Consider the following 25,711-nt stretch of genomic DNA (forward strand, 5'->3'; position numbering starts at 1 on the left):
GCGTGTTACCTCTGTTCACCGAATGTGAATACTCTGGTATCTCTATTGGTTGTATATTATACTATGGTAGGTAATGTATCATTTTATCTGTCCACTGTAATACTTTGGTACCGCATGTATTCCCTCTGTCCATTGAATAGTCTGGTAGCAAATGTATTACAGTATTTCTGTTAACTGCACCCTCTAGTAGTGAATGTATTGTCTCTGTTCACTGTTATATTATGGTAGCAACTGATAGGCTATCTCTGTTTACGACTATGTCACGAAAAATCTCTAACCAAAATATAAAAATGTTTTCATTTTGTAATGTAACGTTACCCGTAATTCAAAGCTAAAGGGACTAATTTCGGATTCCGAGCTATTTTAAATTATAAAGACTATATTACATGTGTATGTAAGGAAAGGATGTCAAGAGACAAGGAAAAGCGATAGAATTTTCAAAAAGTGTTCGAATTAAATTAGAAATTTAGTTACAAAGGGCCTTCTAAACTTTATTTGTTGTATCCTAATTCATGTAAATTGGATATATTAAATTTCAATTTTTTTATTAAGATGACCGTATAGGCGGATTGCATCTGAGAAGTAAGCACTGAATCACTCGCTGTTTTTATCCTACTCAAGATGGGACTTCACCTCATTTAAGACAACGTGCCGTCCCCGTTATGCTTTGTTATCTCTAATTAATTTACCCCTTTTTATTCACCCAGCACATTTAGTTGGGGCGCACCACATCGCCAAAATAAAAAAAAATAAAAAAACTTTTTGCAGGGTTTAGACATCAAAGACACCTAGACTACAAAAGAAATCTGTCTGGTTCCCCAACAGATTTCCCCAACATCCAGTGCAATCCAGTCGAAGAGATGTCTCATCAGCTGCACAGTTAGAGATCATCCATATCAGGAGAGCCAAGATTAACATTAGTGTACAGGATAATGTTACACGAATAATTGGCAACAACATTATTGGCATAAAGGTAAAATAGACTCGTGCCAAATACTGATCCCTGTGATACGCCCAAATCACTGGAGGAGCCATTTACATTTTGCTTTATGGTACTTTCTGATTTTGGTAAAACACCACCTTACTGGTGGTAATCACACTGTACACAGTTTGTGACTTACAAGGCTGGTTATTTTTTAAAAATAAAGGGCAATTAAAACAATTCGATTCCTATATCAAAAGTTGTTCTCTCGATTCCTGATTCTGAATTTAATACCGATTCCTGAACAAATAATAACTAAGAGGAATAAATAAATATTATTAATTCTTAATAAGTAAATAGTAACTAAAATTTATACATGATAAGAAAAGTACGCTTACCCTTACTAGACTGGAGGGATTTTTCTCTTCTTCGCCATAGAGACATTAAAAAGGAAACACTCTATGAAGAAGAATTGGAATATCCTTCAAATCTGGTAAAGGCAACGCTCTTCTTACTATCTTATTTAAATGTTCATGTTAAAACTTATTTGAACCTTCGGTGGATACGACATTCAGGTTTAACGCTCAGAAACCAAGCATTTTAAGCACTTCTGTTGATTTTATGTAATCGGAATCGAGTGAAAAGAATTGTGGTATGGATAATCATCGATACCTCGATACTGCTAAGATCGAGGTATCGAAGAATTAATCATCTGATGCGGTTCATACGATATATCAAAATGTTTACATGCGAAATATTTCAATACAATCTATTACAGATGAGATATAAATTTTTACCATTTGCTTTTTTTACCATTTATCACTTAGGGTTACAGCTCATCCAAGATCGAAGACCTATGTATTAAACGATCATACCAGATTAGAATAGATCAAATATGAGCTATCATATAATCATCTTCATAAGCTAATCAATGAAAAGCCTAATGCTACCAGAGTAAAATAATATGAGTATATAAACTTGCAAACATATATTTATATACTTAGAAGTATATAAAGTTTTAGAAATTTAAACGATGTCAAACTGAAATAGAAGCAGCCTGAGTGATGTATTTTAAGCGTATTCATTCACCACCGTATCATGCGAGATAGGTACTCTAGGTGGGAAGCTGCCCGATCAGGGAAACCCGCCATCATCTCAGGCATGATTATTAGCTTACGTTGGTGTCGGAAACATATGGCAATTGCCTTGTCGGAGTGGGAAAATACACAAGGCTAAAGGATGGCAGCAGGAAATCATTGCACAAAGGCGGCAAATGGTTTAATAATAGAGGAAGTATAAAGTCTGAGTGACATATATCTTCTTATAAATAAAAATGAATCGCAAAATGTGTTCATAAGCGCTGACCTCGAGGACGGATAGACCGATTAGGCTAATTCTTTTCGAAAAATATTTGTTGAAGTCTGCGGAAGGTTTATGTGTAGAGAAAGATCTGTGAAATGTTACCTGGAATATTTTAGAATTCGGAAAAGGTTTTAATACTTATGTTTTATAACACAAATTTAACTGATACTAAATATCTGTTGAGACATTCAGTTGAAGTTCGTCAGAGGCAGAAACAATTACAATTTAAATTTTAGAACAGTGCTTGATCAGTAGTTAAAATTAGAAAAATAATTAATATCCACCGTTTACCCCAAATTGAGCAAGTGACGAAGTTTACACACCTATCGCGTTGTTTATAGTATTTTAATACTGTTGCCATCCTTGATGAACAAATCTGTGAATGCTTTCACATAAGGTACTCTAAACTGGTGAGCTTCCTTAATATTGTGGTATGGCATTTCAAGAGGGGCTTAAGAAAAATCAGATTAGAACACAAACATACCTCAACGACCCATTTCCCGGACTACATTCCGAAAACCAAAACAAGACTTCTATAAGTCAAAAACCTTTTAAAATAATATTTTGAATTGTTGCATGACTTTGCCTTTAATATGTCTATCATCAAGGCAAACTCAACTATGGTACTGTAAATATCTTATACTTACAGTAAATTACAAAAGCCAGAAGTAGACCCTTTTAACCGAAATAGGCTTCTCAGTCCTACATACGTACAACATATGTATACTTTTCTTTCATCAGGACAAGGTAATCCCTATTATGGCACTGGAGATATCTTAGCGGAAGTCAATGCTTATTAACCTGCGTAGGTTTCTGAGACCTGTTTGGGGCAACAAGACAAACTCAGCTGTATCATCGGAAGTGTAACTGATTCGAACCAGAAATACTACTCCACGTGCAAAACTTGATATAAACATCAGCTATATTTGATAATTTTTTTATAATCTTAACACTTTCAGTCCCATGTAAAGATTCACGTTAAGCACATTTACACTTACTGTAGACTTACAAAGACGCTCTAAAAGTGTTACCCATGAACACTCAGTGAAGATGTACATGGTGTATGCCTTCTTAAGTCTGAAAAACTTCATAGGACGCCATATTACACCATAAAGGCCATTAATAAATAGTATAAGGACTTTGATTTTGAAAATTGCGTGTGAAGCAGCATGTAACAGCTAGTATAGACTATTACAAATATTTGTTTAACCGTAAAATCGACTTAAATCCTAAAAATGATGGGATGAAGCCATGCCTTTAATATTTACATAAGGATATAGTGGATATTGGAGTACTTATATACGAGTTTGAGAAGTGTGTATGTAATAGCACAAGTTTAATATCTAGCTTATAAATCCATATAAACGAAAAATAAAGCGTTCATGAAATACTTATTTAGGTTTCAAGGTTACTTAATTACTAATTGAAAAGAATTAACACAACCAATGAACTAGTCAGTGTTATAAAGATTCTTCAAGCAATCGGATGTTTTAAAAATGTATTGCAAACTAATAAAAGTAAACAGTTTTTAATATAATTTGTATTAGTGCTAGGAACCACTCAGGGATTACAAATTTACATTGGAACATTTTTTACTTTTATTCTTTGCATTAAATGTAGTCAGTAATAGTCATATATTTACTGTTGTACAAATTAACCATAAAATCTCATAAATAATGATTTTCGATATTTTGGAATTACAACCACACATTCACAACTGTCGGAAAGAATTTTTCAGTATAATCAAGATTTAACAATAATAATTTAAAATTGATTTGTTAGATTTTCGGTATCATGATGTATTTAATTACATAAATAAACAGATACAACAGGGTAGCGAAGGAACCGACAGGAAATAAGGAAAGACGGACCGTTACTTTTTTGTTACGGAAAGTCGGATTATTGATTTTTCCGGTCTGTGTATTTGCTCCATTTTGTCTTCCTGTCTTTTTGAGGAGTATTTCCTTGAATAAGAGGAGCCTATATACACATTCATGTCTCTAAGAAGAGTTAGGGCAGTCTGGGAACGACATGAGTTTAATAAAGGACTGTCGGTCCTCAAGAAGTAAAATAATTAACTACTGCCAACAGATTTTGAGCTGTAAATTTTAAAGCTATTAAATATTATACATACTAGCTCATCACTTCCATTAAATAATACAACATAAGTAGTCTACAGCCAAGTCCAGCCAAAGCATTCGTGAATATTTAATATTCCGGTATTTTAAGAGATAAAATTACATAAGCGACCACCGCAAACAGTAAACGATACAGTTATATGGCAATCATTGGTAACACACGAGTATTGAACAAAGTACAGGAAAGAGTGTACCAAACTCTGTACATGATACGAGGACTAGCCTGTACTCGTTTACCGAAGGTGACGATTGCGACACATGACCGTGAATAGACGTCAACATCACCTTTACACAAGGTCTACCTTGAACCGTGATAAGTCGCTGGTTGGTGTGGGTGCCTGTTTACCGTCTCACTCTATGAGATATTAATTTGCGTCATTGCGTTGTTTAATTTACGACCGAGCTACGCTGTGGAATTTTCATCATCTCAAATCTGAAATCAAGAAGTATTAGAAATAATAGTGATAATGGTTGGTTTAATTTAAATTCCCAAGGGATAACTCGTTATCTAGGATCAGACGCACATTACTACAAATTTTGCTAATGGATCCCAGACAGAGTCCTTCAGAAGTGATACGAGAATGTCTAGATCCATTAAGTCTAGAACAAATATTCAACCTTACAATCACTTATGTTAGAACAGGAAACCAAAAGGTTCGTAAGATCCTAAACGGGTATAAGGATATAATAATCTTCACTTATTTATTGAATAGTTTCCGGTCATTTCAATATCTCCCTTGTAATCAGTCATGTTGGACAAAACTATATTTAAAAGAAGCCAGAACGGGTGACGATGTCTTAATTTTGATCAATCATTTCCTCATATAAGGAATAACTACTCTCCTGAACTTAGCCTTGTTAGGCCAAACCAATGAATATAGAATTCAAAAGGTGTGATGGTAATGAGACTTAACGTTTACAATTATAAATAGTCTTATGAGACCAAAGTAGTCTTTGAAATAAATTTTCGGCTCCTCACCTTTCAAATTTAATGTCTTCTAGATATACGCCACACAATCACAGAGCGTTATGGATTTTAATATTTTGTAAATGACTTACATCGAAAAAAAACATACTAATGTATTGCTTCGTGATTTTGGCCACTTCATCCCACTAAATGTGCCAGAAAATTATAAACGACTGAAAAACTAGTTGTAAAACAGTATGAATATTTTTAGAACCATTTATGCATAGAAGCTTTTTAATGCTTTATTTTTAGAAACCTAAAACACACCAGATTATTTATATAACGGAATTATTGTGTACTCAAAACCAAATACAGTGCTATGTTTGTTTTAATTAGTTGCAAACGCTTTTGGTCAATCGGAAAATATTTAAAATACTGTCTTTGTAGTATATGGACGTGCCAGTTATGTAATCCAAATAAAATACATTAAAAATGTTTGAACTTTCCAAGCGCGACTGCAAATAGATACGTTTATTTAGTATAAGTTTATAATAAGTACATAATATTGTCTAAAAATATTTAATGATCACCTGGGCAAGGCGGATTTTAGTAACACGTATTTTAGTTATGGAATTGTTTTAAAACTGTTTTTCTGGGCTACTAAGAATGTTCGCGCCCTTTATTTTTCCTCGAACACGATGTTTCAAGCACATACCGTTCACGACCGTCTACTTGAAACAGGATCATTCAATTGTAATACGTCACATACAGAGCGTGATGGGGATATTCGTTCTATTGAATTCGAATAGAATGTTTCAGAACAATTTGACAGGACATTCCAAACTAATACTCGGGAGGTTTCTAATACAATGAACGGGAGCAATGCCGCGGCATCTAGAGATGTAAAAGGCGTGAGAATCCATCCGTTCCATTCCAAAAAGGTCCACTCCTTGAAACCTTGGGATGCGGCTTACTATCGCTGGTTTCTTAAAAAGCTGGTGGACAACCAACTGCCATAAAAATGTTCTATAAGTTGATGGAGGTAACTTAAATCGAGATTTATTTACCTGTGGGATTACTTGTATTTTTATGAGGAAAACAGCTAATTTTTTAAAAATTAGGGTCTGTGGAATAATCCCGTGTGAATAATCATGACTTTGGACTTTTTACAAAACTGTATGCAAAAACTGAAAAATATTCGTTGAACGGTTTTTGATCCAAATATAATACAAGAGCATTCAATTGGCTTATGTATGAGTAACTTAAGACTTTAGAAGGAATTGAATATCATATGTTTAAACTTGTTTTCGTCTGGGCTAAAATATCCACTAAAATATTGGTTGAGAGTTATGAAACATCCTGTATAGTAGCTATGGTGGGAAGGGTTGATTTATTGTAAACGTTGAGTTTGGCTGTACTGAATGTTTAGCCAGATGCTGCACTAAGAGGAAGGTGAACGGGAGCTAAACTCAATATTTAAATACTGTTTAGTGTTGAAAACCTCTAAAGGGTGTTTACATAATCTGAATATATTTGTGTTGTTGATGCAGTATATAATACTAATAGTACTGTAGAAAAACAACACATTTAAATGCAATAGCCTAGTAGCCAAGAACAAATTTCCATTTTATAAGCATTTTTTTTTAAATCGATAAAGGGACTTTTTTCTCAGGAGAAGTTTTTATATCGATTTCAAGTAAAAACGAGATTGTGTTCTTATATAAAGCAAACTGGTTTTCGGCTCCTATGCTATGAACCCTTTAAAAGTATAAGATTGTTGAAATTAATAGTTTAAAACTACCATACATAAACTCCACAGTAAACGTTTAGGAATCACGAACGTTTACGGAACGTTTAAGTGGGAGCATTCTTAATTAATGCATTAAGCTTTTGTCTGTATGTGTTGCGGATGTATGCGCGAGAGCGCTAAGGCGTGCGTGCGTGCGCGCGTGCGCGCGCGTGTGTGTGTGTGTGTGTTTAGTGTTTAGCTTTGTATGCATGCGTGTGTGTTTTTTTTTCTTGTGAAGGAATGCATTAATTTCGATATAGTGTAGGTTCCAGAAACCAACAACAATAAAATGATTCGTTTCTGTTTATCTTTTTATTTTTCTATTCTTTTCCTTTTTTATAGCTCTTAAAATAATGTTTCTTGGGCACTCTTTAAGCTTATCCCGTATGTTGTCTTACAGCTTATAGCCATAAAACTTCATATACTAGAATTTGTTGCATCTTTGTCATGTCGTTCCATTATCATAACTGATTAAATTATTACTTTTTACACTGCTTGAATTTAGTTAATATGCATCCAAACAGAGTATGTTTACTATTAGTTATTTTTAGTTATCTTTAAATCATACAATTTTAATTTTGTTCTAAAATTTACATTGTACGAGTATATTAGTATTATTGTGATTGCAAACTCGAGTGAAGATGGACTCGGTTCTCACACACAGGCTTTTGCCCATGTGGGTACCTTCTCGTGTATATTATTATCACTATATTTGTATTATATGTAAATGACATAAATAAATGAAAAATGAAATGAAATGAATGAATGAAAGTGACCTTTCCCAGTGATTTCAATCTCTAGTACAAACAACCCTGGTATGAACCAAATTAGCTACCGTGACTGAAATATCTGGAAATACCTCGTCAGTTCGGTATGAAACACATCGTTAAACTTCCATTTGTTCTTGTACATTACGAAAAAAGGTATTAGGAAATGTGTTGAGAAAGTGTATGCGGACATTGAGTACTACCACGCATTGTTACCAAATAGTCGGGCGGTTGTCCGGTCTGCATGGGGCCTACAGTTGATACGGCGCTGCGGCGGCGTCATCATTTGGTTATCAGGAAGCATTTGACTTAAGTGTTGTCATCGCCCCTTTGTTTGTCAACATCAAAGGTGATGTAAAATTCTTGGAAAAGTTTGTCATCGGGTGTGAGAGATCGATGGCACTACAACTTCAACGATATATTGATAATCAAGGAATGGAAAGGAGACGGGATAAAATAGACTCACCTTTTGCTACTGTATTTTCCACATAAAGTTAGTAACAATAGGTTAGAACAGTAACATCAATGCTTTGAAGCATACAGGTTTAAAGATTCAATTCCTTAGTTTTGAGATCACAGCCTTCATTGGCATGTTATCCCTTTGGTTATACTCTTCATTTCGGACCAATCTGAAGATTTACTTAGACCCTTTCATGGAACCAACCATTTATATTTTGCAAAAGGATCACGAACCTTCTTGTTCTACCCCTACAATAACAATATCAATTGAAATTTATATAAAAAAGTTGTGTTTTTATATTTATACATTTCAATTATATATATAACATAACATATATATATATATATTGTTCCCAGGAGAACACACACACACACACACACACACACACACACACACACACACACACACACACACACACACATATATATATTATATATATATATATAATCAAAGTACATACAAATAAATATAACAATGTTAGAAAAATTTGATGTGTTGCAAGGGCCTGTTTCTAGGGTTTGTGCACCCTGGGCACAAACATTTTTGTCGCACTCTTTAAAGTGCCTTTTTTAGATGTCTACATCTTCGGCGGTGTTTGCCGGGTATGGAATATTGGAAAAGGTTTTTGTTCATAACTGTAAAAGAAAATAATTTACCAGACAAAAAATGTACATGTGAAAACAACAACACACATTGTCTACATATGCAAATTAGGAAATCGTTCATCAACAACTAATTCAAGAGACAGCTGTGATATGTTACGTGTCTTAATTTGGCCTATTCAACGAAAGCTAAATACCCGTCGTAAACAACTTGATATCGCGGCCACGTCTTTACAATACAGATACCGACACAGTTGGTCTCGGGTACGGTTCCTTTGGTCCTCTGTTTGGTTTGGTTTACGTGAATCACTTCGGCCGACGCGGCGCCTTACTTTTTTGTAATCAGCAATCGACGACTCATTTTAATAAAGCCGAAAGCTAACGGAATTTCCCGCCAAAACAAAGCCCTGTTGTTATAATAATGGACTGAGTGTAAAGGAAGATCGGGTTTGACTTTAACAACCATTCAATAATGTATTCAATAGAAAGATTTGATGTTTTTTCGTTCTCAAATACGATTTAAACTAAAAGTCCCGTTTCATAACAAATTTATATTAAAAATTTTAAAAAGTAGAGATTTTTCTTTTTTGCGAAAACTTCCCGGAGATCTCTTTTTTTCTTTTCTTCCACATCCATTAATGAACCTGAAATTCTATCTAAAATTAATCTATAACATCCTGAAATTAATCTATAACACAATACAAAATATGGGTTCTAAAATAATCAAAATGTAGAATTTGTGCACAAATGTAATGACGTAGTTAAAAAATACAACTTTAATTGCTGGAGTGAAAATTTAATTTTGTTTACGATTAGTGAAAAGTTGGAGAAATATGTTTGAAGATTCATGAATCGTGCAAAAATGTCCACTCCGACAAGACGTTTTTACAGTGGAAATACATAACACTTCGACAGAAAATGCATTAGACGGTTTTCTAGTACTTTCGATAAAAATAATAACTCGTAAATTGAATATGTCAATACGCCAGTAATTGTCAGCTGTGACTTTTGGACCAGAGAAAACCTCGACGAGAAAATATGTGAGTGTGTGGAATGTTCGCACATATTATGAGTGTCTACAGACATATGTAACAGATAAATGTGTATTAAAATTTTTAATAAACTGTTAAATACTTAGAAGTGTTTAATTTCCTAAAATGTAGCGTCCAGTTTTATGAGTTTAACTTCAAAATCTAAACATTGTATAACTGTGGACATGTTTATTCTACAAAACGTGTGTGCATTCAAAGTTCCCATATCAAACTTTAATTACACGATAAGAACTAAATAAATATATAATGTCGGTCACATTTATTAAGAGTGATAGATAATCAACAGTAGTATGAGTTGACATGTTCAGACAGCCAATGATTGCCTCTCAGTGTGGGTCACTCATTGATATGCTAATATTGGTCTAAATAGATAGTCTTACACGTATAGAGTCTGTCTATCTGTCTATCTATGCTTAGTAGCTGTAGTGGCCGAGGTCTCTGATACCCAAGTGGAACAACCACCTCGTTTATTACAGTAAACATTTAACGCTACCTTTTGTTGCTTACCTTTGCATACTTTTACATGGAGTGATAAAGATAACATTACCGAAATTGTGTTGAATGCAATAGTATATGTTCTTGCAGGAGCTACAGATGCTGGAGGAAACTGTCCTAGGAGCAAACCCATTGTGGTGATCCACAGGCTGTCTGGTCTTACTATATTTTGATACTTGTGGTAAAGAATCATACGTTTTATTACTCCAAGGCATTTGCGTCTATGCGAGTGATTTTTATCCAACGTTATTGGACTTAATAAGAAAACATTCTTATTAAGTTCAGCTCCAGTTCACCTTCCACTTAGTGCAGCGTTTCACCCTTCTGAACTGATCCAAGAGAGTCGGCGACTAAGAAGCTCAAGACGAACTCTCTACATCGTTTCGACATCAGAGACACCTGGACTACAAACAAATGTAATCAAGATAAAGTGGTGTTCTCATTGTCTCATATTATTGGACTTGTTTGTGATGCTACGCCAGTTTAAATAAAGACCTTGTGGAGCCCTTGTCTTATTCACAAGAAAGAATGATATGAAAATATATAATTCAGTGCTGTCACCGATCCTAATCCTTCAATAGCTTTAAAATTATTCATATCGTCAGACAGTACAGTTAGTCATTTTTAATTATTTCTTTCAAATCATATGTTTAAGAATATTTTATAAATGAAACTCGCTTGAGCAGCCGGTTGGAGAATGGCAATTGTACTAAAATAATACAACGTCATTATCTGACTAGTATACCTAGTAGTAAATATTTCTTTTGTTTCTCTAAAACACACATAACAAAATTCGTTCAAAGCTATATCAATAATCTTTTTGCACTATTAACGACAATAAAGATGATCTAAATACCCTGTCAAATCTGCCCATAAACTTATCGGCTCCATAATTTTGTATTAGTATTCCACAACAATAAAGGCATGTAAATCTTGTACACTTTTTAATAAGGTTTCTTCTATTTGCATAAGCCACAGAATTCTATTGGCGTGTTTTCTGTAACTTGTCAAATTACTTCAATTGTGTAAACCTTTATATCCTCCTACCTAAATTATATAATTCTTCACATATTGTAGAGCAATAATGGGAATGGTAAGTCAATGCGAATGTTAAGTTCAACTCCATCTTACCTTCCACTTAGTGCAGCGTCTGAAGTCTAACACTTTGATAGACTTGACTCCTGAAACTTTGCACTCAAAATCTGTCAGAAGAGATCCAAAACATTCGGTGACGAAGAAGCTCAAAACGAATCCTTTACATCGTTTCGACATCAGAGACACCCAGACTAATGTAATTCAGATGATATAGTGTACTCAATTGTGCACCTGTTGAGACAATGAAAACACCACTTGTGTCTAGGTATTCGTTTTGAGCTTCTTTGTCACCGAATGTTTTGGATATCATTAGACGGGTGTTGATTCCAGATTCCAGTAGTTAAGTCTGTCACAGAGTTGACTTCAAAAGAACATCATTCTGTTGTGTACAAGTAAAATTCCATAAATGGCTTCTTCTTATTTTGAACGTTGTCAACAAAGATTCGTCATTCTATCTTTACCCATGTCTTCTCAGTACCTGTACAATTAAAATGGAGTCCACAGGGATATATGTTATCACCACTTTTATTTCTTACTTTGTTAATTGCTCCCTAAATGCCTTAAAACGGGTTTTACTTCATGTACAGATACACTATAAAGTTCACAGTCTGTTGTGAAAGATCCTTATGCCTCAACAAGAAATGTTTCTCAAATATTAGTTACATCTCAAACATCAGCTGTAAAGTTTTACATGACAGTGGTTATAAAGCGTACAAAATTCGTTTAGTTCATGAGCTAAGTGAGGACGTTTTTAGTAGTGAAATGATGATGCAGAACATTGAAAAAATACAATTAGATTAAACAGAGTGTATCCATAATTTTTAACTCACGCTATATTCATTCAACCTACTATACTCTTCTGCTCCCTTACACCTAAATATATAGGTTTACACCTAAACACTGATAGTTTTAAAACAGAATCTTTACACTTTTTCAAAACTTATGTCACATATTATAAGACATAACACTAACTTCTTATTGCATATTCCCGAACCATATGGCAAGTTAAAGCTTGTATTTTAGGAAAATGCTTCCTGACCTTGCCGTGGATGGCTTACTTACTCAAAGAACTAGCTCATTAGGGCCGTATCTAGGAGATTTGGCGCCCTAGGCGAATATTCGCACTCATTCAAAGTGCTATTTTAGATATCTACGCCTTCAGGGTAATCTGCCAGGTATGAAATCTCGGAAAAAGTGTTTAATAATGATGTAACAAAAAAAAAAGATTTTATTGCCGGGCAAGATGTGACGCCTACTCTAAGTACTAGTAAAATAGCAAATATCGAAACAACAACTCTTCTCGGATATGGTTCCTTTGGTCCTCTATTTGATTTGATTTGGTTTCCTCGTGTCACTTCGGCGCAGCGCAGTAAACTTTCGTACCCTCATTAATTGACGACATTAGGTATTTAAATATTGCTAAAAGCTATTTTTCACAGCGTAACAATGATACGTAGTTATAATACTAAATTAAGTTTAAAGGGAGAATAGGTCTAGCTTTATAATAACTGACGTATTAAAGTTGAAAACTTTAAAGGTTTTGATTCTCATATATCAACAGAACATTTTTGTTTTATAACGCATTTCTGTAAGACAATTAAAACTGAGATTTCAATTTTTTTAATGAATTCTCTTAGCTTATGTGTTTAAATTCTAAATAGGTAACCTCTGAGGAAACCCGGATATGTTGCACCTTTGCACTCCACTACGAACAGTGATGTTGCCAAACCGAGTAGCCTATTGCTAAAGCATACTTTACTATTTTCTATGAGAGCTTAATTAAGATAAAATACCATTAAACTTTTATTACATAGTAATTTATCTGCCTAAGCTAGTCTCACGGAGCAGTTCTTAATTTTTATTTAGTTTATGTTTTTAAATCCTAAAATAAAACAAATAATAATATTGCGCTCCTAAAATGTTGCACCCAAGGCGCGGCCTCCTAGGCTGTCTATATAGACGAGCCGGTCCTGAGCGTACCTATTATAATTACTCCTACATAGTAGGTATTAGATTTGCGACATTAATTTTTTTTTGTAATTAAGACTTCCCATGGTAGTCATTACCTCTGCAGTCTAGCGTTTTGCGCATTTAAACGAGTAGGTGCAGGCCACGGTAAATTAGCAAAACCTGCTGAATTAAATCTTTGTTAAAAGTAACGTTTTATATTGTGGTTTACAAAATTGCACGCCCAACAAAATGGACTTTAAAATCTCCGTAACGAGACCAATGCCGAACATTATGACCCGACTGTTCATGTATAAAGGTTAAGATGGTAATTTAATAACAAATTTGTTATCTTTAAAGCTGCATAATCAAAAAATACACCTGTCCCAATCTTGTAAAATATGTAATCTTCATCGATCTCAAGTTTTATAGATATGAATTTTCAAAATTGCAGTTTGGTTGAAAAGGTCTAAGAACGGTACTTTTTACACTGTTACGGGCAAAATAACTGGAAGTTATTGTTTGTAAATAACTTCCTTTATGTATCTCAACGAAAAAAAAATTGAAACTCGGGTATCTATAATTTTTGATCCCCTATTAGAGGTGATGCACATGGCACACTACCTACCTACAAGGTTCGAAGATTGTGGTAGATGTGTCAGTAATACGTTTAGCAAGACGTAATTTCGCGCGCCAAGGTGTCAGAAGTAACATTGGATACAACCCACCGTACCGACTCTGCCTAGTGAAGGTTATTTATCTTTACAGTCGTTCGAGAAGAAATAACTGCACTAGTCAGTGGGCCGAGGTCGCGCGGAATACTTCTAATGGTAAAACACGAATAAACAGGCGCTCCTAGGAGAATGTGTGTTGGACAGTTAATGCAATCATAATTGCTCAGCTAACCTTTGCGTTACGGAATCCATCCGAGTGAGGCGGTAACAAATCAGAAATCGTTATAATCGCGGCCGGTCGAAGTCGAGCTCGGCCCACGGCTATTTGGGCAATCGGAGCGTTTCATCAGCTTTGCGCCGTTGCCAAACCGGCCATAAGTGTAAAATTGCTTAATTGGCGAGGAAGCCGCAGAAGTCAAGTTGAGGTTAGAAGAATCAGCTGTGTCGACATGTAGTTGTCGCAACTCGCCGCGCGACCTCGCCTCGCTGTCAGATGGAAATCAGCTGTTCTCGTTCTCCGGACCCGAATTACTCTATCAGACATCTGTCCGTGGCGTGATCTGATAACAGTACTCCAATGAAACCATTAGCAGAAATTTCCGGCCTACTCGGGATGTTTGCTCTGAGGTGATTTAGGCCTACGATCGAGATTCCATCTGGGCCCGGCTATTTAACGATGTTTGATAGTCTCGTTTAACGCCCTAATGGACAACTCGAGGATCGTAAACTGCTATTGAGATCCAGCGTTCTGTCAGATCAATCAGTCGGTAGGTCTCAATCAATATACTGTACTAGTAAAGTGATTCTGGCAGGTCTACCAACATTGGAGAGACAGGATGTTGGACATTTCGTGATCTTTGTAATTAAAGAAAGGAATGAGTAACAATTTAATGTCAAGAGATAATAGGAGACAGAATAAAAAGTAATGAAAGGCAATAAAAAGGTGGGTGCCTGGATCTGAAAGGTTTATTTTAAATCATCTAAAGATAACATAGCTATGATATGGAGAATTGATTCAATTGAATTTTGGAAGGCGAACTGGAGCTAAACACAAAATTCAATCTCAAGATAGTTTAGCGTCAAGAAATTCCCTCTGTTTCATTCACTTTCATAATAGCCTGGAAAACTTAAGCCAATGTGCATTGCACTAGAACACAAGATAGTTTTTGAGCACAAATAATAATCGAATCTTAAGAAAGAAATCGGTCGTTAGTCGAGCAACTTTTTGTATGAATAAAAATGAGATGGGAATACAGGGTTGAATGTACCAACGTGTTGAATTCTTTTAGTTTAGCACATACAAGCAGTGTAAATAATATCAGTGTCTGCGGACAAATTAAAAGACTAAAAATGGCTTTCATGTCACATAACAGGGTAGTATGATATCGGACTTTTGGGCACGACTGTGAAATAAAAAAGAAGAAGTAGAAGATAGAGTAAAGGCTATTGGTGGAGAAGAGGAATCTATGGGTAGGTATGCAAAATACCAATCTACTCCTAAGGTTCATCCTACAGGGAACTTCATAACGGTGTTTCTTACATTATAAACTTTAGTTTGAGTACTTAACTTTAACTTAATTTTCTTACTTTCCGCAAGAACTTGACGTAAGACGAGACAGTGACCACGGCATTGGCGCTACGTGACACCTGATCCGTCCCGCAGGATATGACGATATGGATGTAAGTCGATCCCCCGTCTAAGGCCCAGTTGCCTTGACGCACTTGCAAACACACTTTGAAGGGGGCAACACAACACACAAGTGGCTAGGAGTGGTTTCGCAACATCACACTTCACCCCAAGTACTCCTGCACAAAATAGTCCCACCTTTGCATGTGTCTTTCTCTTCTAGCGTGTGGTAGATGGTAGTTGGTACACTTGTCTCACCCCCCCCCCCCCCCACCCCCCCCCCCCCCCACCCCCCCCCCCCCCCACCCCCCCCCCCCCCCACCCCCCCCCCCCCCCACCCCCCCCCCCCCCCACACAGTCTACAACGTGCCCCGCCCCTGTATTACCAGCAGTTTTAAAAAATTCTTCCCGAAGTAATTTTTGAACAAAGAAGTTTTTCAGTTCCATGTTATCAGGAAGGTTTATCAAAGTTGGTCTCCCAGGCCCGACTCCCGACCTACACCTCCGGATGTTTGACCTTAACCGCCATTCGTGTTAATTAATGAGACATGTGGTACCGATATCAGCACTGGGCGCTGGCGGCTGCTGAGTATTGGTGCAGAGGAATAGCTGGACCAAAGGCTTATTAAAATACTCCGCAACCCACTCCTTCTGCAACATGATCCCTGGCGGCTGGAGGCCGTGGACTCACCGCCGACATCTCATCAAGCGCATGTGGATCAAGTGGTGTTGGGGTGGGTGAGGCCCGATAAACAACTAGACCTAATTGTTATTAAGAAAAAACCGCGTCACTATTTCACGTTTGATCTTTAGTTGCTAACAATAAGTTAAAAATTCCGAAATATGAGAAAGTAGACAAACTGGCCCTAAAAAGAATTCGAAACTTTGAAAGCCCAAAAACCAAAAATTGTAGAGTCGCCCTATCTTCTAAGAATCTCAAAGACAGATCCAATTATTTATTTGTTTCAAATTGCCGAAGTTATTGCCTCCACACACGCATGGGTAGCCCAAAAGTATAGTCCAAATATTACGTAAATACTAGTCAAATACGTAACTCAACAAAAAAGTAATATTGTGCACAAAGTTAAAGTCTTTACAAACTAAACAATCTTTTATTTAACAACATAAAATATTTTTAAGAGGAGACCATACCTTTTAGGAGTTCAAAAAGTATTAAAAGAATCCCACTCACAAAATCCTGAAATATTCTTCCTGTTTAAGAACATTTATAGCACTTATTATATGTAAACAAATTGGTTCTGGATGAGAATAATTGTTTAAAGTTGAAGTGTGGACGGTTTTCGTTTTGTGAGATTCATAGTAACTTGTTCCAATTGCCAACGGAAATGGCCATGCCACTTCTGAATTTTTCAACTGAATATTTGTATAGTTTGGTACCCGAGAGTCATGTTCTGTTTTCTCACTCTAGTGATGGTATTAAGCAAGGAATAAAACCTATTTGCAAAGATCTTTCCCATGGAAGAATTGTACTAAAACGCTGGCTTCGCGTTGGCAAAACACGAAAACACAAATGAAAATATGAATAGTTTTCCATACATTTTTGTTGTGAACTGAGAGTTCAGTATGAGGAACAAGGATTATTAAAACTGTGTTTGTATGACCCAAACTAAAATCATCAGTAGTCCGTAACACTAAAACTAGTGGACATTTACATGCCAGTTATTGGCCCTAAAGCATTAAAGAGGAATTCTGAGAGAATAAGAACAGCTGATAGAAGAAGCAACAGAAGGGAACAAGAGAAATAGAGCCTAAAGAAGGTTACTGGAAACAGGAGAAAGGAGAAAGACAGATGAATGTTAGATGTATACGTAAAAGGTAGGTTTTATTGACAGTAAAAGCGGTTGCGCAAACATGTATTCACGTGGTTTTCCCCGTAAGTCTTTTTTTTAATCTTTAGCAATATATATACTATACGTGTAATGGTAGCACGTTCACGCCCAAGTGAGAGATCCGGGTTCGAGTCCCGGCGGAGCAAGTACTTTTTGTGATTAAATGTTTATTGATAAAAATAAACTAAGGCTATTGCCATTTATAAGAACTTGTTTAATGGAAAACAAAAGGGTCGTTTGACAGGTATTTTGGTCTTCGATCGATATGTTAAGTTTAGTTTTATTTAAAACGCATATGTGACAGCCATAACGGCCAAATACAAAATAATTGGAATCGGTAAAAGTGAGGGCTCTGTGGTGTAAATGGTAGCACGATCACCCGGCAAGAGAGAGATCCGGGTTCGAGTCCCGGCGGAGGCAAGTACTTCTTTGTGATTCAATGTTTATTGATAAAAATATATAGATATATATAATAATATATATATATATATATATATTTATATATTTTTTAAGAAAATAGTTATAGGGAGGGACTGTGAAATAAAATGCGTATACCACAGCTCCTATCCTATCGGTACCCACCCCGAACAAAAGCTATTTTAAAGGTTTTTAGTTTTCTATTACGTTTAAAAAATATTTATATACAAATAAAAGACACATGCAATTAGTTTTTAATTTTTAGACGTTGTTTGAATATTTTCATTAGGTGTGCTAAGTACGTACAGTCATAGTGAATACTCACTAAAATGTCAGCCACTTAATAGTTCTTGAGATAATGGTAACTACAGTAAGGCATGTTTTACTATTTAATTAACATTTAAACCATAAAAACACGGTTTTCCTTTATAGTAGAAATCATAAAAGCTATTATCTTAATGGCAGTAATTTTGGGATGGGAAATACTCGACTTTCAGTCCGAGCACACATGTGTATGGCTCACGTTTATCGGCTAGCGAGTACCGTCTGTTGACACATACAAAAAATCAGTGGCTGTGTAAGAATATCCCATATAGAATAAAATTGTATATTTTCAAGGAAAATGTCAAAATAAGTTATAAACATATTTTTCCAACTCCTAAATTTAAATTTTCTAAGTTCAATTAGTTCATCGTAACTAAATTGAACACTTGATTACAAATAACACTACATTTAATTGAAATCATCCTGAAGTAGCTTTCAGACAATGCACAAGTGTTGTGAGCAATTTCAAATGTTTCACCCGATCTAAAACCCACAAATATTGTTTGTAATATTTAAGCTGGGTTTCACTAATCTAAATATATTTTTAAGAAAATTACAAATATTTTACACTAAAATGTCTTCCATGGTTAAATACGACGATCAAAATAATTAGGAAAACTTAATTTTATACACACGATCAATCAACATGAAAATATTCTGTTGATGTCACATTTATTGAATCCTGCTGAGATCATGGTACGAAGGACTTGCAGGTCTGAGACACCTGAGTTTAAGATCGGTGGAATTCTCACGGTACACTGGCTGGACGTTCCCTGTCAACATGTGACTGGAAACTGCTGATGGCATCGGGTATGTCTCGGTTGACTGGACCGTTCATGCTTCAGCAAGTGTGATAATTTGAGTCGGCATTCTCAATTGTTAAAATATCAGATTACCTAATTGTTTCGTAAACCTTTTCATAAGTCTTGGCAACAAAAACTGAGAAAATTACAAAAAAGATGACAATATAACCGAAAATCAATAATGAAAAGGAGTTGGTATTAACATGAATAACCTATAAGGGGCTCAACATCAAAACACACCTCTTTAAATTTACTTACAGGAAATATGTAAGAGCATTGAGCCCCATTCCTTTGGGTCACTGAATAACTAATAATGAATCCAAATTTTGAAGAATTTCCTTGCAAATTGTTGTGTACAATCCATCGAGCCGTAGGACATGCAGGATTGTTGCGTAACAAAGTAAGTTGACATTGTGGCCCCACCCCTTGGCTTCATAGATACTCACGAAATATATTTTTTTAATATTTTTTTTCTGTAGAATACTTATGACACCTTTCACTTAAGCAATGCAATTACAACCGCAAAGCGTTCAGACTACCAGCGCATAGAATCCCGTTTTGGCTTCGAACCCTCTTATGTCTGATCCCCATTTTTTGGTTCGACCCCATTGATCTGAAAGACCCAGCAACGAAATTGACATTCCCATCTACTTGTAAAAAGTCTATGGCGATTGTTTTTAAGAATAACGGGCATAATCGTGATCATAAAAATATTTGTTTACATAAACAAAGTGCAATATTTGATTGGAATTTAGTACAATAGTAGACAAGGGTACAATACTTTCAATTATAAATTTTCGAACACTCACAAGTATGGTCAGAATAGTGGGTTAATTATTATAGGTTGAATCGTTTGTTTCTTAGTGAACATCGTTAATATCACAATAAACAACTGCAGCAAAAGTGAAGCCCGGTAGTTTTACTTGGAGACCGAAAAATGGTCATTTCGGTCCTTGCTGAGTAGTTTTAATATAAAAAACCTTATTTATTTATATTAACAATCGGAAATTTGTACATAAGCAAGGACAACCTTCCTGTGTAATTCTATTTCCTTTCTCTTGTAAGGCACTCTAGACACTGTGTTTACAATCCGCACACATGCAGAAATGAGACATCAACAACCGTAATCGCATCGTCTTATTGAGTCCTCTCGTTCCTCTTTTGGTGTCGCAGGGAATCGCAAGAACCGTTAATCGTCGGCGATCAAACGAATGCAGTAAACCAGACTCTGATTGAGTAACAAAACGGGATCTGGCATTGCACAGCAACGAGACGCAATCGGCGAGTATTCACACATAGTTGACATACTCAGTTCTGTAAGCCCCAGTCTCATTCGGTGGTTAGACACCGAATAATCCGAGATAATTGGTAATACGGATATCTGACCGCCGATTGTCAAAATTGTAACTTCAGATTTTCCTAGCCACAAAACTGCTCACTGTTTAGGAAACTCGATTAATATTTAAAGACGTTTAATATTTATTTAAAAAATAATAATCATGAGTGATGTTAGGATTTGAATTGCTCTCTCTATTAACACATTCGTTTCTGAAAGTGTCGAGTAATAAAATGTTTACATTGAGTTTTGTTTTTGGGTAGATGGAATTAAAACATCGTAGTCGCGTTCGAATAGTTTTCTTTTTAATATTACGAATCTGAAACGTCGGGTTGGTTTTGCGTTTTGTTGTGAAACAGTAATAATAAGTCCTCTCCTTCTTCTAGTACAAGGCCGAGCAGCAATGTTTCACTTAACTTTATTAAAGATTACGTCACTATACCCAAACGTTTTACGTCCCTATGACTGAACATCATTAGTAATAAACAAAAAGATGTACTTGAATTTTTATGAGTTCCTTTATTAACGAAAGTGAGATATTTTATAATTTCATTGTTTTTAGTCACCAATTTAATTTATACTAGTTTTCGAATGCTTTTCAAATTAGATTGTGCCTATTAATTTAATTTGTGATCAATTTTGTTATACTGCTCAATGACTTATTGTTTATTTGTGTTCTAAAAATGAGAAAAAAAACATCAAAGATTTGAAAATAATGTTTAGCAAAAACTTTGGAGAAAATGCATTTGAAGTTTAGAGTTCCTGTTTTGCGTAACATTTTACAAAACTATTATATAGTTATCAACCATGAAAAATTAATTATGTACAAAAATATAGTTATAATTAAGAAAAAAATATCAGTAAAAAGCCTAAAAAATGTATTAATATTATAGGAATAAAAGCAAATTAAAAGTTATATACTCCACCGAAGAGTATTAAATGATTAAGAAGTGATCACTGGATCACACAGATGTGGTAAAGAATATTTTTTTACGAATGTTCGTTTTATTAAGTATGTAATCATGTTACTCCTAGTAATCGGAAGAAAGTTTAGAAATTGAAACAATCAATAGAGACTAGAAGAATGTTTGAACTGTCCGTGTACTTATAAAGTACTCACAAACTTACATTTAATCGTAAGATATTTTATTATTAGTTTATACGCGATAGGAACAAGATATAGAGGGATTGGACCGTCGAAGGGTTGTTGGTATTTGAGTATGTGTTTCTACGAGTTCAAAGATTGGAATTAAAAAAACAACAGTATATTGTCCGTAGGGATACATGTATGGAAAATTGTCTTACGTAACCAATATAACATGTGGGATTACCTAAGGATTCTCTTCCTCCAAAAACTATGTGTAAAACCCATATTCTTTAGGAACCGCTCCTTTGGAAAATGACTTTAAGCGTATTGTTACCTGAAATTATTTTAGTAAAACAGTATAAAGCTGAACACGAACATGCATCCTTTTCCATTTTTTTACTATCTCAATCATCTATACTGATCAAAGCACAAAAATATATTATCGATTATATAAAATATCGACTTTAAACATCGATATATACGTGATCGATGTTCGGAAGCGATATCGTTGGATCTCGTAGCCTTCCTGGACGTCTGGTACGCGTCTGCAGGTAACGGTAGAGTAACGGGTCGCGACCATACTTTACAGGTAGGTAGACAATCTTGCAGGTGACAATGTTTTACTTGTTGACAGCCTTACCCAACATCGCGTAGTGTTGCGTCAGCAATGTAATCAGCTGGGTTTGAAGGTCGCACATTGGCTAGGTGGGATTGGCGGGTACAACGGGACAGATAAGGAATGCTAATACAGTACTGTATTATGCAACAGTTCATAAAAGCATATCAGTTATGAAAAGGAGCACGAGGAAAATGGTTGTTATTTTACATATGTCGTTGATAAAAGGAATTATTTGTAACGGGATATTCAGCCGATTGGTAACGACGATCTGTTACAAACATTACAATGACGATGTTTCTCTACGAAAACATTGTCAACATTCTGTGAGATTATAATATAAAGGTAATTTTACAAAAAAAAAACTAGTTTTTTTGTTTCTTTTGTTTTATGCCCAAACCAGTTCGACTACCTAACCTATCTTTCTAATGGCAGGTATGCAGACAGACTAATTCCTGTTGACGAATGATAACATATGTTTTCTTCTTCTTATCACGAACTTATCATGTTATTTTGTCTCTTATCTAATTGAATTAAAGTATCAAAGATAATATTGTTTTGGAATTTCTTTTGTTTATTCAGAGCTAATGGTTGTGAAGATTTTATGGATTTATGCATTTCGTGTTGTTCTATTATACAGGGTGATTCAAAAAAACTAAAACGGCAATCTCTCGGGAGCTTATTCTATAGCTAAAAACAAGTAAAAAAAAGTTCATATAAACCATAATGCCCCGGAAACGCTTCGTTAGCGAGTTACGCCTAGCGAAAGATTTCGCCCGGATTTTAGAAACCCTTGGTGAAGTCAGCCCGTATAAAAATGGTAAAGGTAGTTACAAAGATACAAATAACGATTGTTTTTTATGTTTTTTATATCTGACAAATTTATTTAAAATTCGTCCCCAGAGCTGTTAATGCAATACTTTCAGAGATATCTTACGTAAAACACAAGAATTGGTGGCAAAGAAATTAACACATTTTTGTGTTTAACGTAAGATTACTTCCATAAATGTTAAATAAAGGTTCATTTTTTTTCTTAAACAGATTTGTAGAATATTTAATTCTGAAAAGATTCATGTGAATTACTTAGGAGAAAAAATTAATAATAGGTATTGAAATTTAGCTTTATTTAAAAAATAAAACAGACGAACAAAAATGCATTTTCTTATCTGCATAAAATATTAAACTAATGTTTAGGTTGTGAGTAACAGCTGATCATTTATTCTAGAACTGAACATTAACATAAAATGTATTTACCTTTAGTAAAAACTGTAATAATCACCTATAATAGTTGCTCAAAGTGTCCCTCCGTTGTTAGCAATGCACGTTTTCGCACGACGAATCCACTCGTTTTCTAGCGCGTTTTCATAACGTTTTTTGGAGCATTCTTGATAGTTTTCTTCTTCCTTTTCTTTTTCTGCCGCCTCTGTAATGCGATTACGTAACTCCTCTATGGTGTTTTAATCCGTTTTGAATAAAACAATTGACTTCATCCAACCCCATAAGAAAAAGTCGGCTGGCGTGAGGTCATCAGGAGAAACGTGGTGGCCATTTTAGTTACTGGTCCATTTCGACCAATCCATTGTTCTACCGTATGTATCATTTAAATAGTTTTTCACATCATTAGAAAAATGTGGAGGTGCTCCGTCGTGCATAAACCATGCATTTATTCTGTTTTGAACAGGAATATCTTCTAAAGAGGGTAGGCAGGTTTTGTTCTTAAAAAATTTAAGTAACGCTACTCCATTAAGTCGATTAGGGAGGAAAAATGGACCAATCAGATTATCACCCAGAACACCAAGCCATACATTGACTGAAAAAATGTATGTTGAAAAATGCCTCGTCGCAGTTTCATGTGGGTTTTTGTCGTACGCCCAAGTATGGGGTATTACGAAAATTTACAATTCCATTTCTAGTAAAAACAGGATTCATCAGTAACGAGAATACGCCGAAGAAAATACTGATGTCGTAAACAATTTTCTTCTTAAACCAGCGGCAGAACATCTTCCGTTTATTAAGATCTTGCGGTAATGAAGTCTTGAACACGTTTTTATATGGAATGGGTACAACTGTGCTTCATGAAGTGTCCGCCATACGCTTGACTGGCACAAATATTTAACTGACGTGATAATCGTCCTGGTGCTTGTGGTTGGTGATAATTCTACAGCATTTATTATTGCTTGTTCATTATTATAGTTCCTTGCGCTACGTAGACGACCAGTATCTATTCGCTTCGGTTTAAAGCTACCAGTTTCTCTAAGTCGTCTCTCCACAGCTTCAAAATGTTTTGCGGATCAGGTGTTCTTCGATGTGGAAAAGTATCACGATATTCCTGAACTGCAGCTAAACCATTCTTGTTAACTTTGCCGTAAAATCAGTATCATGTCCGTATACTCTTCAAACGAATACATACCATTTACATTATCTGCCATTATTTACTAAGATAATTACATACACTTTTATACAAAAAATATTTAATAAAATATTTTAAAAATAAATATTTAACAAAATATTTTATTTTATACACTTGTAAAAAAAAATTTCCAAATAATCACAGGATCTCACAAAATACAATCTTCACACGCCACAATACAAAAACCTCCATAAATGTTATTCAAATATTACTTCATAAACTTAATTGTTGATCAGCTGATATTGCCAACCTTTGCAAAGAAAATATGACAATAAAAAGTGTTGAATAAATGATCAGCTGATTACTCACAACCTAAACATTAGTTAATATTTTTATGCAGATAAGAATATGCATTTTTTTTGTGCCGTCTGTTTTATTTTTAAATAAAGCTAAATTTCAATACCTATTATTAATTCTTTTCCTAAGTAATTCACATGAATCTTTTTCAGAATTAAATGTTCTACAAATCTGTTTAAGAAAAAAATGACCTTTATTTAACATTTATGGAAGTAATCTTACGTTAAACACAAAAAATGTGTGTATTTTCTTTGCACCAATTCTTGTGTTTTACGTAAGATATCTCTGAAAGTATTGCATTTACAAGCTCTGGGACACGAATTTTAATAAATTTGTCAGATATAAAAACATAAAAAAAATCGTATTTGTATCTTTGTAACACCTACCTTTACCATTTTTAATACGGCCTGACCTTCACCAAGGGTTTTTTCTGAAATCGGGCGAAATTCTTTCGCTAGGCGTAACTCGCTAACGAAGCGTTATTTCCCGGGCATATGGTTATATGAACTTTTTTACTTGTTTTTTAGCTATAGAATAAGCTCCCGAGAGATTGCCGTTTAGTTTTGAATCACCCTGTATTTAAATCTACTTTTTATGCCTTTATGTACAACTGACATAACTTCCTTTATGTTCCTGTATAAATGATTTTGATTGAATACATGTTCTGCAAAACTAGTGAAGCGTGTTTTGTTTATGGGTTGGAGTTCTTTAAATCTGGTACGGAAACTCCGTTC

This window comes from Homalodisca vitripennis, chromosome 6 (genome assembly GCF_021130785.1).
Source record: "Homalodisca vitripennis isolate AUS2020 chromosome 6, UT_GWSS_2.1, whole genome shotgun sequence".
Classification (NCBI taxonomy): domain Eukaryota; kingdom Metazoa; phylum Arthropoda; class Insecta; order Hemiptera; family Cicadellidae; genus Homalodisca; species Homalodisca vitripennis.